The sequence below is a fragment of the Myodes glareolus genome, chromosome 15 (genome assembly GCF_982192425.1).
Source record: "Myodes glareolus chromosome 15, mMyoGla1.1, whole genome shotgun sequence".
Classification (NCBI taxonomy): Eukaryota; Metazoa; Chordata; class Mammalia; order Rodentia; family Cricetidae; genus Myodes; species Myodes glareolus.
The window spans coordinates 12,102,673-12,117,160 of record NC_142040.1 but is presented as its reverse complement, the minus strand read 5'-3'; the positions used below and the strand labels follow the sequence as shown (position 1 = coordinate 12,117,160).

General features: G+C 39.1%; 1 long non-coding RNA gene across 1 annotated transcript in view; it reads left to right on the top strand.

Annotated features, from left to right (window-relative positions):
• Window positions 1-13,622, top strand: part of LOC125414068 (uncharacterized) — a 46,019-nt gene extending 32,397 nt beyond the window's left edge. Inside the window, exons 2-3 of the long non-coding RNA XR_014997220.2 lie at window positions 1,029-1,207; window positions 13,220-13,622. This is a non-coding gene — a long non-coding RNA (uncharacterized LOC125414068). The remainder of the gene's footprint in view (window positions 1-1,028; window positions 1,208-13,219) is intronic.
• The last annotated feature ends 866 nt before the right edge of the window (window positions 13,623-14,488 follow it).

Genomic DNA, 14,488 nt, shown 5'->3' with positions numbered 1-14,488 from the left:
CAGCACTCGGGAGGTAGAGGTAGGTGAATCTCTGTGAGTCTGAGGCCAGCCTGGTCTACAAAGTGATTTCCAGGACAGCCAGAGCTGTTCAACAGAGAAATCCTGTCTCAAAAAACTAGTATGTTTTACACACACACACACACACACACACACACACACACACCACATTCACACACAGTACATGTATATATATATTCATCAAAATATGAAATTGAATTTCTCCTAGAAAGAGAAAATTTTAAATGAAGAGAAAGTATGTGCAAATATTTAAAACAGAATTAAACTTGCAGTTTGTGATCTTGTGGGTTTTATTTATTTATTATTTTTTATTGCTTCCAAAATAATTTTCAAGATGCTTGAGAAGAATGTAGATGCAACTTCTCCTGTTCAAGGGCTCAGAGCCTCCCAAGTCACTGGCCACTCCTGCTGGGTTCCAGAACACTAATCAGACTATTGATTTAAGGAATAATGAGCTGGGGAAATGGCTCCTTGGTCAGGTGCTCGCTGAGCAAGCATGAGGAACTGAGTGCACTCCCGAGAACCCATGCATGCACTCCCCACTCTCAAAGGCGGCTAACTGACTAGTTAATGCAGCCATTCCATGTGCTCCAGGCTCGGCAAGAGACGACGTCTGAAAAGTCATGTTAGTCTTCATGTTTGCTTGCCCATGCCCTGGAAACTCTTATCAAAGATTTCTGCAGACAATTATAGTGTTCTGCACAAAGGAGCTGTCAGTCTTATCTCCAATCTCAAGGTGTGGTGTATGTGGGGGGGGAGAGTGATGTGTGTGTATGTGTGTGTGTGTGTGGCTGTGTATGTGTTAGGGAATGAGCACCAGGCCTGACTCTTGCTGGAAAACAACTCTGGAATTCTCATTCCCAAGTCTGACATTCAGGCTGTAGGGAATTCTGAGGAATACTTATCCATGCATAGAGTGAGTGGATTCTTTGGGTGACCGTGGAGTCTGCTCACCAAGAAGAGATGACTCATCTTCCCCTTTTGATTTTCTTCCATCATTTCATAAACAGACCTATTTCTGATGCTGACCATCCAAGAAGACGTAGAAATGAAAATGATTTGACACTGGAAATCACTTGAGAGCAGTTTTCACATGGGCTTTCTCTTTACAGCCCTTGCTCCACTTGTAAGATTCCCGTGCATGCAGTGTCGTCAGGTCATCCACACATCCGCGAAGATCCTATTTTAGGTGAGAAATATTGGGAAATGTGTTCAATATTCTTCACGAGAAGAGAGAGTGGGGTAGAGTAGACGTAAAACTCTGAGTGTGAAAATGATGCAATGCCTCTTTAACAATTCATGTCATTGTGGGCTAATATTTTTAAATATGCATTTTATTGTATATGTATATGAGGGCCTATGTGTATGTAAGTGCACCATGCAAATGTTATGTACCCACGGAGGACAGGAGAAGATGTCATCCCTGGAACTGAGGTTATAGGTGATTATGAGCTATGTGATTTTGGTGCTGGGACCTGAATCCAGGCCATTTGCAAGAACAGAAAATATTCTTAACATTTGAGATTTGTTGGTTGTTTTTTTTTTTGGTGTTTGTTTTAATTTTAGAAGAAAGTTCTCTTATATACCTTTAATTAGACTGGAATTCACTTTGTAGCCCAGGCTGACTTGAAACTTCTGCAGCCTTTTTGTTTTAGCCTCTTGGGTATGAGGCACTCAGTATCACACCCAGTTCTAAGTACTTTATTTTTGATTGGAAGTTTCAGCTGCTTTGGATGCATTCCAAATCTCTCTGTTTCATCAGTGAAGAAAAGTCACAAAGAGCTACTTACTTCCTATTAACAAGTGACCACACAGTTTTGTCTTAGGTGGGATAGATTCTTACACTCACTCATGTGGTCATTTTGTCTCAGTGATTCCCAGAAGTATTGTCTGTCCAGCTTTCCCTGTTCTAGATTAGTTTTGGATTGTTGTCTTGGACCTGCAAATCTTGGACTTTTATGGAGGATATTATAATGGTTCCATTTTCTACATGAGCAAACCCAGTAAAATAAAGAAAATAAAATTGCTTTAAGTTGCCAGAAAAGTCCACTAAGTTAGTAATATATGTCTGGTTAAAAATATCTTTGGTTCCAAAGTTTTGGGCTCAATCTTTTGTTGCTTCTTCTTGACTGTCTTACTCATCAAATATGGGTCATATAATTCAGATAAGTGAAAATATTTGTCAGTTTTTTCCCTTGCTGTCCATAGCACACACACATACATTTGCTCTTTAAAAAGTTACAGATATAAGGTTCCATTACAAATAAAAGGAGAGCCTTAAATTATTTTCAAAGAAAGTCACTATCAATTCCAATATGAAGAGTGTATTTGTAAAAATTAAGCATTTTAGTGATATGTTATAAATTGAAAAAGGTTCAGAATTCTTTGGTTCATCACATTTTCCAGAGTTGTTCAGGGACATAAAATGTTTCAGTGTTGACCCCTTGAATATATAATCATCATGGAAGAAATGTAAAGCTTAGAATTGTTTGGATCATGGTTTTATTAAGACAGATGCCTTTGTATATTTTCTCTTCTTTATTAGAAGTACAAGCAGATAACTATAGTCAAATAACCTTAATACCAAGAGAATTAAATAGGCTTTAATGATAATGTGTTTGATTTTTGCTCACTCTAGAAGGACAAAGGTGTAACCTCTCTGGCTAAGAGCAAAGGGGAATTTTTTCTTTCTTTCATTCTTGCTTGGAGCATGGCTCTTTTAATAATAATAATGAATATCAAATTTTAAGATGGCTAATATTTGCAGTGCACTCTAGGGAGAAGGAGCTGAAATTTTTAAGAGATGTCTGTACTCATCATGAATCATTTACATTCACATACATCCTTTGGACATCTAATATATCCTAGTTAGTCACTATACTATATGTTAGATACATGAATATGAAAACAACCCAAGCCTTAGAGCTAGGAGAAAAGAGACATATGATAAAAGAGTTAATTTTAATCACATGGTTTACTAAAATGCCGTGGGAGAGGCTACATTGAATGCAGTCCCAGATGCTTGTCTAGTGGAGGAAACGAGAAGAGCATTTCAGAGATGAAATAATTCGTCTGTGGTACAAAAGTGTCAAGGTTGCAAGTTTTGGGCAGATGAGACAACTACCTGAAAGTGTTTTAAGATAAATCACAACTGGTTTTTTGAGCTCTGAGAAACTTTAAATTTTTAAAGAAGTCAACTTTTGTCAAACATCTTTCCTGTCCTGTTCTTTAAGAAGTCTAGTTTGTTATGACAGTGACTCACGCTTAATTGCTTTGCTTACATACTATTTTCACAGTATTCTTTCTCAGTCCCTGGTGAGCCAGAGAACTGTCAGTTAAGAAGTGACCAGCCAAATAATTGAATGGTCACAAATTAGTTCCATTCTCCTGAAACAGAGAATGCAGGCTCATGTGAGATCAAGTCATAAGACATTGGAGTACTGTACTGCAGGCATTATTATAAACCTTTATAGAATCAAATATGGGTCATATAATTTAGAGAAGTGAAAATACTTGTCAGTTTTTTCCCTTGCTGTCCATAGCACATGCACACCCCTTTGCTCTTTAATGCCTTTTAATCAGCCAGGGAAACTTTGCATTAGTGAGTCTAAGCCTTGTGATTGAGTCAGGGATATTGTGATACAAGAATGGAGGCCAGTGCACTATTTTTGTTTATTTTTATTTAGTGCTGAGGGTAAAGAAAAACCCTTGCACATGCTAGGCAAGGGTTATGCTTCCTCAGCCCAAGGGGAAGATAGAAGGAGAGTGAGGATAGTCAACATCATTGCTACTTATTTACTTATGGGGATAATTTTACATAGATGATCAAAACCACAGTTCAACATGTTAAGTGTCCCCATGTGTTCATCCAGTCTGACTTCTCTGAGAGAAACTCTACGTAGTTGAGAGAAATGAAAAAAAAAAAAAGAAGTAAAGACAACAGGGAAAGAGGAAAAGAAAAAAAAAACTTCTGCTTTAGCTGCTTTTCCTTTGAGGTTGTGTAGAGTCTGTTAATCTGTCTAAATGAAATCTAAAAGTGCTGTGAGCGATCCTTGTTCTGGGAGGTTTAGTAGCAGTGGAAATAATTGAAGGTCAAGATAAACAACAACCATTCCAGTGGAAACCACACCCTGTGTTATAATGTGACTGTGAACTTTTTTCATAGAATACTGGACTGATTAAGCCTCGTGTCATCTGTAGTTTAAAAAGTTAGGGTGTCATGGAAATAACTGTTTAAGAACACATTTAGAAAGTAGTTGGATTCTCAGTCCATTTGTATGAAGTCAAAGAATTCATTGCCAACTCTTCCTAATTCAGAAAAGTACCTTTCAAAGTAATTTTTCACATCTATTATTTTCAAGGAAAACAGTTGCTTGTGGAAATTGTCACTGTACTGGCTATTTTTATGTCAACCTAACACGAGCTAGAGTCATTTGGGAAGAAAGAAACTCAACTGAGAAAATGCCCCCAATAGACTGACCTGTGTGCAAGCCTCTGGTGCATTTTCTGGACTGACGATTGATGTGGGAGGCCCAGCCCACTGCAGGCAGTGCTCCTCCTAGGCAATTGGTCCTAGGTGCTATAAGAAAGCAAGATGAGTAAGCCAGTAAGCAGCACTCCTCCATGTCTACTTCAGTTCCTGAGTGCCTACTGTGACTTCTTTTGTAATGGACTGTGATGTGAGATTGCTAATCTGAAATAAACTCTTTCCTCTCCGTGTTGCTTATGATCATGGCATTTTGTCACAGCAATAGAGACCCTAAGACAATCACTGATGGCTGTCTTACGTAATGTAGAGACTGTTCGTACATTTGATAGGATTCTGTGGAATTCTTGAATCAGACTTTGATATTTGCTTCCCCATTTTCCCATGTCATTTACTGGGTTGACTAGAAATGATTTTTGATTAGTGCACAAACTGAGTTTCTTTATTTTCTCAGTTTTCATGTGTCAAAGTCCTAGCCCCTTAATATGATGGCATTTGAGGCTGGGGCCTTTGTGAGCTAACTAGATCGTTGGGGCATGGTCCTCAAAACAGGGTTAGTGGTCTTGTAAACAGAAGACAGCTCACTAGAGAAACAGGGGCACACATGATAGGGGCATAATTGGCCTAGACTTTGATTGGACTTGAGGCTCTTTCCACAGGGAGAAATACATGCCTGAGATTTCAAACATACTCAAAATTCATGGGTATACAGGTAATATGTTCTAGGCAGTAATGTACTGTAGTTAAGCTGAACTGGCATGGCAAAAAAGCCTGCATTTTAAATATCTATGTCAATGCTTTTTAGGAAATTGTATCCCCATCTTTAATCAAAGAAACTTCTCTTTGTAGCAAACTAGTAAAGCAGAGAATCAATGCTGCTTAAGATGTTGAGGGTGAGCGACATTTGAGTGCTCAGTCCTAGACAAGACCTTTACACCACTAACTCTGGAGCTTACGGGAAATTGCAGAAGAAGGAGAAGAAAGCGTGCAAGGTCAGGAAGATAGGGAGAAGGGCACATAGTGGTATTATGATAGTTTCATTGAATGGCCCCATAAGGTCATGGATTTGAAAATTCACCCCCGCCCCGGTTCCTGGAACTGTTTGTGGAAGCATGAGAAGATGTGCCTTTCTTGGACAACTGGTTTTGAGGTTAGCTTTCTCCACCTCCTACCTGTGGGTCGGGATGTAAGCACTCAGGAATCTCTCCAGCGCCATGCCTCCAGGGTCATACTACTCACCATGATGGTCATGAACTCTAACCTTTGAAATAGTAAGCCCCAATAAATGTTTTCTTTTCTAAATTGCCTTGGTCATAGTATCTAATCACAGCAATTGAGAAATAGCTAATATAGGTATCCTATGTTTTCAACTCCAAAGTTGCTTACACAGTATTCACATAGAACTGGGCCTGCGGATTGCCCACTAGGGAGGAACTCAAGGGGTCTTACCCCATCCTGCAGTACCACGAGCTACTGATATATGTAGGATAGAGACAATCATTGTGTTCAGCTATGTACCCAACACTGAGCCCTCCAGCTTTGGTTAAAAAGCAATGGACCACAAAGCAAAACACAAACCCAGGAATCTTGAGAGAGAATTTTAGAGGGAGAATGATAGGGACAAGAAAGAATGAAAGAGGGTCAGCGACAGAGTGCACTATATACAAGTATGAAATTGTCAGAGAAACAACTTAATCAATAAGAAATTGATTTCTGTGTGAAAAGAGAAGGAATAGAGGGTGTGGAGGAAGAGTGGATGGGGGGGAGGAAGGTGATGATAGATCTCTCACCTTTCATGTCCCCATTCCAAGGAAGAGTCATGGGAAGCTTAGCAAGAAAGTAACAATATCTATGCCAAGAAGAGAGGCCTAAGCATAAACTGAATTATTTGTCACTTGAAATATACCTCACAAGCATGAGAAAATATAATTGTGTTGTTCGAACCCACCTAGGTTATAATATTTTGTGATGACAACCTGAGAAGACCAATGCACCCAGAACTTTCTTTTCTTTCTAGAAAGTATGGAAAGTTGTGCCCTTTACTTTTGTCTACAATACTCAGCATTCTGACCATACACAAGCTTTATAAGAGATGTTAAATGATTTTTTTGATAATTCTTCAAGAGGCCTGAAATAAGTTTGGTTTCCCATGACTAACTAGTAAATAATATGCAACAGAAGGAAAGTCTACTTCACTTAGAATTTTCAATCCTCACCTACCAGAGAACTTATTTTACAATTTAACACTCCTTGTGTCACAGTCTTGTCATGACTGCAACAGACTCTGGTTTGGACAGATGCATAAATCTCTCTCTGTCTCTGTCCTCTCTTTTATCTTCTTTCTCTTTCTCTCTTCCCCTCTCCCTTCTTCCCCTATATTTTGAAATTGGACATTATAACTGACACTGGCTTAAATTCCTATTTAAACTATAGCAATGTAAATTTAGAAATTATTCTGTTTTATTTTATTCAAACTTCCCACACAAGAGGTAGCTTGACAGCATGGTAGTTTTATGGACTCAATTTCCTATCTAGAAAGGGGAATGGCATCATAATGAAGACATCAGGGAATCAACCAATAGGGAACCGTGTGTAATTCCATTTGGCTGGAAAGTGTTCTGTAGGACCCATGAGCCATTACTCCAAATGTTGTACGACCTTGTCTTAGTTCATTTTTACCTCTTCCAAGTATATTATGTTCAGATCCAAGGTATAGCATTTCTGTCTTATGAACTGATAACAAGTGAATTAGCTTAGCTTTTCAAATAAAATAATAAAGTAAAATTACTTGAAATATCATATTTTCTGTTATTCATAAACGAATTTTAGAGGTCTATTGTCATCATTATTAGACAAGAGAATATTCTCATCTTTTATTTCTGAAAATGGTTTTCTATATCTAATATACTTAATAAATGAATTAGAAACATAATTACAGTTCTACAACATCATACAACCTTTTGGGTTAGTCCTGGACTTGCTAAATACATGTAACTTTATTTGTTGTAAAGTTTCATTCTTAAAAGACTAAAATATTTCATTTACATTAAATATATGAGAATTATTCTACCATGGAAGAAGAAAAACTTAGAAAAGACTGCTTGAGTTTGAATTCTAACTCTGTGAATTGACTGCATGTAGAGAGGAGTCAGTGTTCTGTGACAGGGATGCAGTGTCCTTCTGTGACAGGGGTCCAGTGTTTTCTGAGACAGGGATGCAGTTTCCTTCTGTGACAGGGATGCAGTGTTTTTCTGTGTCAGGGAGGCAGTGTCCTTCTGTGTCAGGGATGCAGTGTCCTTCTGTGTCAGGGATGCAGTGTCCTTCTGTGTCAGGGATGCAGTGTCCTTCTGTGTCAGGGATGCAGTGTCCTTCTGTGTCAGGGATGCAGTGTCCTTGTGTGACAGGGATGCAGTGTCCTTTTGTTGCAGGGATACAGTGTCCTTCTGGGACAGCAATGCAGTTTCCTGTGACAGGGATACAGTGTCTGTCTGTGATGCATGTAGAGAAAGATGCAGTGTCCCTCTGTGATGCATTTAGAGAGGGGTGCAGTGTCCTTCTGTGACATTTTTCTCAGCTGTAAAGCAAGAGGAGACCGAGTGTTTCACAGCCATTGCTTTCACAGGTGATGTGATTGCTGCTGGCAGTAATGCATTTCAACAGCAAACAGTGGAAACTCTACCGCTTTGTCACAGCCAAACAGAAAGAAGCTCTTAAAGAACCTTTAGTCCAATCTAGAAACCAAGATACTAATTTCATCCATAGACATCCACCTGAACTTTCTTTTTTATTAATAGTAACTAAAGACAGTGTTGAAGACATTAAACGAGGGTAAAAGCTAATTTATAATGCCCATATTCTGCATTAGCTGTCTTCTCTTTCAGCCTTCACCTTTATGATCCAGAGTCAATGTCATCTTTAGTTACTGACCCATTTGACCATGTTTTTAATATTTTTTCTAATTTACTATGTACTTGTGTTACCATTTTCTTCTTTTATTTTCTTCTGCTGTTTGCCTTAATCTTTCCTGTCTCAAACTTGAGGGGTAGAAAGACATGTTTCTGTGAATCAATATTTTTTACATCTATTTTGTGTTTAGTGGGGTGACACATACAGAGGTCTAAGGACAGCTTGTGGGAGTCCATTCTCTTCTTCCACCATGCGGGTTCTGGAGATGGAACCCTGCTTGGCAAGTTTTGCAGCAAGGGTAGTTACCTGTTGAGTTATCTCACTGTCCCCCAAGAAGTATCTTAAGGAATATTACAACCCCCATTCATGTGAGAGCTTATATCCAGCTGTCTTTGCCACAGTGTAAGAAATACACTGCATCTTGGGAGTAGCTGGTGTTTCTGCCTTGTTGGTTCTCAGTAACAGCCATCTCAGCTGACTCCATTCCAGAAGCTCTGCTGCAAGCACAGGAATGAACACTGTTATAGAAGGGCATGCTCATAGGGAAGTATATAGCTCAACTAAGGGAGCCATTTTAGGGTTTGCAAGAGACTTGATTCTAGAGGGGTTCCCAGGCCCAAGGAGAGGTCCCCAGATTGTTCCCTGGGCAGCAGAGGAGAGGGTGCCTGAACTGGCCTTGGCCCATAACCATACTGATGAATACTTTGCATATCACCATAGAACCTTCATCTGGCGATGGATGGAGATAGAGACAGAGACACATATTGGAACACTGGACTTAACTCCCTAGGTCCAAATGAGAAGCAGAAGGAGGGAGAATATGAGCAAGAAAGGCAGGACCAGAGGGAACCTTCATCTGACGATGATAGGTGGAGATAGAGACGGAGACCCACATTGGAGCACTGGACTGAGCCCCCAAGGTCCAAGTGAGGAGCAGAAGGAGGGAGACCATGAAAAAGGAAATCAGGACCGTGAGGGGTGCGTTCACCCACTGATACAAGGGGACTGACCGAATGAGAGCTCACCAAGGCCAGCTGGACTGGGACTGAATGAGCATGTGATCAAACCGGAGTCTCTGAATGCGGCTGACATGGGGGCTGACTGAGAAGCCACTGACAATGGCACTGGGTCTTGTTTTGTCTGCATGTACTGGCTTTTTGGGATCCTAGTCTGGTTGGATGCTCAACTTCCTAGACCTAGAGGGAGAGGGGAGGAACTTGAACTTCCCACAGGGCAGAAAACCCTGACTGCTCTTAGGACTGGAGAGGGAGAAGGAGAGGGAATGCAGGGGAGGAGGAGAGAGAGTGGGGGGAATGGGAGGGTATGGGAAGGAGGGAAGGAAGTGGAAATTTTTATAAACAAATAAACAAATTTGAAAAAAAAAAGAAAAAGAAAGGCATGCTCGTTTCAAAACTCTGCTCTGGTCTTACCGTGTGAAGCCGCGAGTTAGCAGAAGAGAAAGTCATGTGGTTTTGCACCTGAACCAATGACCTGGACACGAGTTCATCACCTGTTAAACACTCCAGAGCATCCCTAGTGCTTGGAGTTACTTCAATGCGCCTTTGAAATGGACATTAAAGGGGAGAAAAAGGGAGCACTGAAAACTAGATGACCTGAAGACCTTTAGAAAATCGCTCTGATTCTTGTCCAGGCATGCTCAGTGAGAAGGCTGACTTTACTGAATGCGTTCTTTATCAGAATGGCTCCTCAGAAGACCTCTTGCTAAGAAAACATCCTTGTTGGTAAAGAGGGATTCAGGGCAGTGATTGGGCTGTAGGTTTGTCACCCACTTTACTCCGTTTATTAGAACTGGGAAAAATAACATGCCAGTGTCATCTGATAGAGTGCTGCAAAGAATTCTGGGGTGCAAGGGTGGACTAAAGCTTATACTTGGGACAGTACATTGTTTTTCTGAATTGCATGTGTTCACATGTGGCAGTAGTGTCAGCTTCACAGCCATGTGTAAAAATTAAGCCAAGGCCCCATATTTCTTCAGAAATATTGGAGATTACCATTTTTTAAATATTTGATTTTTACTTAACTAAGTATATTTACATGTATGTGCGTGTGATTGTGTGCAAGTAAGCACAGGGTTCACTGAGATTAGAAAAGGTTTGACTCCCTGGATCTGGAGTTAAGTATCTCTACCGAATGAGGATACTGAAAACTGAACTCCAGTACTCTACAAAAGCAGTGGATACTTATGGATTAACGGTTGATCCAGCTCTCTTTCCCTTTTCTTAATCATTTTTATTTTCAATAAGTACACTTGATATTATATTGAAATAGTTAATGCCGCAAGCTTCACTTTCCTTAGAATTTCCCTTCATGCCAGAAACACATAACCTGAATGTCTTCTGGGTGCTTAGAAGATGCTTGGTGAATACACAGCAAAAGACTGCATCATGAGACAGTGAGGGTCAGGGTTGCAGTCCTTCATTTCATCAGTCACAGTAGTGGTTTGTCTCTTCACGGTTGCCTTCTAGTCCAAGCATTGTGCTTAATGGTAAAGGCAGCAAAGTTGCCTCTAGAAAAATATAAGTTGTTTAGGTCGATAATCATCATGTTATTATAAAATTATATAACATATATTGAAAGCCATTTTCTAGTCAAATAGCTGCAAATTAATTTGGAATTCTAGGTCCTGTGAGAAAGATAACCATCTGTAAGTCATAACCACTGGCTTCAAGAAGCTTACAGCCTTGGAAGAGGGGCTACTTTCTCTACCTGCTGTACCCAGTCAGAAAATGTGTAATACCCTTTTCATGCCAATAGGGCTCCTGCATAAGCCCTGAAGCATTTTCTCATTCTTGCTTCATATCCCAATCATTGCAAGTCTCTACAGAATATAGTGTGATGTTTTGGTATCTTTATATGTTGTGTGCTAATAAGTTTGCAGAATGATGGATTAACGGTTTTCAAATGGCGAGGCTGCCTTCTCAGAGATCACATACTGGAGACAAGATTTCAGTCATTAGCAAAAGAAGAGGAGAGAGCACATTTAATTTATTTAATTCAATGGCAAATCTTAATAAATCTTTTGAGTATCTTACTTTCTCCAGCAATGACTCATTTTCTTTCCACAAATGTGTATTCTTTTGGCTGTTGGGCCCCAAGCAATTCTAGTTCTGTGCTCTTCTAATGAGGGCAAGAGCTGTCAGCATTCCTCCTGTCCAAATAGTAAGGAGAAGGACCAACAGCCATTTCTAAAATGGGCGTGTGTACTCTCATAGGCAGAAAAATGTACCTGACACCAATGCGGCTGTAAAAATGTAGTACCAAATATCCCACAATTAAGACATACAATTCATTTATCCTTTTACTTAGCAAGTATTAGTAATCATCTCTGATAGTCCTTGATTAGTCTTAATACTTTATAAAATGTTTCAGATGATTCATTACTTTTAGCTACAAGCAGGAAGAAGTTGAATTAATATAGCCTAATAAAAATATGAATCAAGAAGTACAAGTATGGATAACCCAGAATATACAAGAAGGAAGGGTGAAAAGATTTTGAGCCTTATTCTTTTATTTTCTCTATCCAAAGTTTTGTTGTTGTCATTGGATTGTTTGTTTTGAAACAGGTTCTTTGTTTAGTCCTGGTTGACTATAATTTGCCATGTAGGCAAGTGCAGCCTTCTGCCTCAATCTCCTGAGTACTGGGGTTACAAGCATGAACTACCATACCCAATCTGTCTTATTTATCTAAAAAAAAAGAAAAGGAAAATATTCTTGTGAGTCTCTCTAGAAACTTAGTTATTATTGGCCAGAAGCTACCACATGGCCACTCCTAGGAGCGAAGATGTTTGTACCATGGTTTGGAATGTACAAATGAATTCATAGCTGTTGAGATAGCACACAAAGTATCTGTGTAAGTACAGAACACAAGAAAAGCCAGCGGGGGGTGGGAAGGTTGGAATGAAGAAGTTGCTGGCAACTGAGAGCTGCTCAGAGAGGGATAATCAGCTTTCTTGAAGGGTGTGGCCCCTGGTGGGGGACCATGCTCCAGTGGAGGGAAGGGCACTCATGCAAGAGTACAAGGGCATCGCCAACTGCAGTTGGCTGTTTTCAAAACATGACACAAGGTAATGTGTAGAGGAAGCAGTGGTAAATATGAGAATCAGAATACACTGCATGAACTTCTCAAAGAATTAATAAAATGAGAAAAATGAGGAGAAAACAATATTATCAAAGGAAAAAAAGAGGCCTTTCAAGACCATCAAGATTTTCAGCTTCCCAGTTTATATAAAAAAGAATAAAGTAACTGTGAATGGCCTTGAGGATATTTTTAGCTAGTTCATAGTATTGGACGTAGGAAGTCACTAGCTCTTCCAGGGTTGATCTTCATGATACAAAGAGCCATCTGCACTGGAGAGATGGCTCAGAGGTTAAGAGCAAGGACTGCTTTTCTAAAGAACCTGGGTTCGATTCCAAGCATCCACATGGCAGTTTACAACTTTTTGTAATTCTAAGACCTGACAGTGTCACACAGAAATATATGCAGGAAAAAACTCCAATGCACATAAAATAAAAATAAATAAACACTCTTAAAAATGCCCATCTGTTTCTATCACCTATTGCCTATGAGCCTATATTCACTCTCTTTGGCTATGGAGCAAGCATGATTATAGGATTTATTTGAGTCTTCTGTTGATTTTATGAACTAGTAAATGTTCTTAACCCAATGCTTGGAATATAAGCAATTATAAGAATAACTAGCTAGTAATACTATGCATAAACTCGACAAGAGTTGAGCCTTTTTGAATTCTTGTTATGTTGCTTTTAACTTTCGAAAAATGTCTGTGCTAGGAATGCCTGTCTGGAGCTGTGGACGTGTCCTCTGAGAAGCTGTCCATGGCACCAAGTGCTCTGGAGGTCAACACAGACCTGAGTGAAGATTGCCAGAACTGAGTGTGGCTGTGCTGGTCTCCAGGCTCCTGGATGTGGAGCTGTTCATCTCTCCGCCAGAGCTGGATGGAGGCCCAGGCTACCTCGCAGCATTGAGCAATCTCATGCCAATTCCAGGCAAGGTCTTTATTGCTGGGACTGTTGCATAATGACAGCTTTATTCATGTGAAGATGCAGAATGCATTTCGACTGTATGAAATTGTTTATGTTCATTAGAAATGTTATTTGTCTTCACAAAGTCTGGTTTCAATGAACCAGCTACGTAATGGATATTAAATAAACATGGAATTTTGCATGTTCATAATATTTGGTTTCTTGTTGTGATTTTGATGAACAATACTTTCAAGCATTGTCAGTTCATCCTTATTTACAAAGAAGCGTTTACATGCAGCGTAGTGATGCAGTGACTAGCTTTATTTTAAATAAGTCAACTTTTCTGTTCAATGTTTAATGCGAAGCTGACTCAAAAATGTTCTTTTCAAGCCAATTTACATTTCTTTCTGAATAATACTATTATATTATTTTTGACTTAGTATCATGAGTCATAAACATTCTAAGTCTATTTTAATGAATTTTTACTAGATAAATAATTTATAATACACTAATAAAAACTAAGGATCTCGTATTAAAAGACTTATAAGACCTTCTGAGAAAGATCTATGGAAATTTATTCTTTTAAAAGCAATTTTTCAAAGTAATTTTATATAAAATTAACTTTCTTATTTGAAGTTGATAACAAGTGTAAAACAAAAGTCAGAACTCTTCTATCTTTTTACACACTTAAGAAAATCAGACAAATGCTTCCTAACCTGATGATTCTTATCTTCCCTAAAAGAAAAAAAAATCAAATGACTAGCAAACACTCAGCATACACAGCTTGGCCGGCTTGGCTTTGGTGACCTCTTTAAAATAAAACTCCTCTTCAATCTATATATACTCTCTTTATATCTTTAAAGTGATATGGTTTTATTTGTGGATTTATTTATGAAATGTTTCTGCTTGGCCATTTAGAGAAAGAAATGCCATTTGTTGCTTTTTTGGAAGGTGTAAAAGAGTTAACTATAAACCCATATGCCTTTCTTCTGTTGCCTTCTCTTAAAAATGGGCACCTGACTGTGAGCATCCACTTGTGTCTCATGAGATAAGAGAAGTTAAGAGAAGACAGAGCAA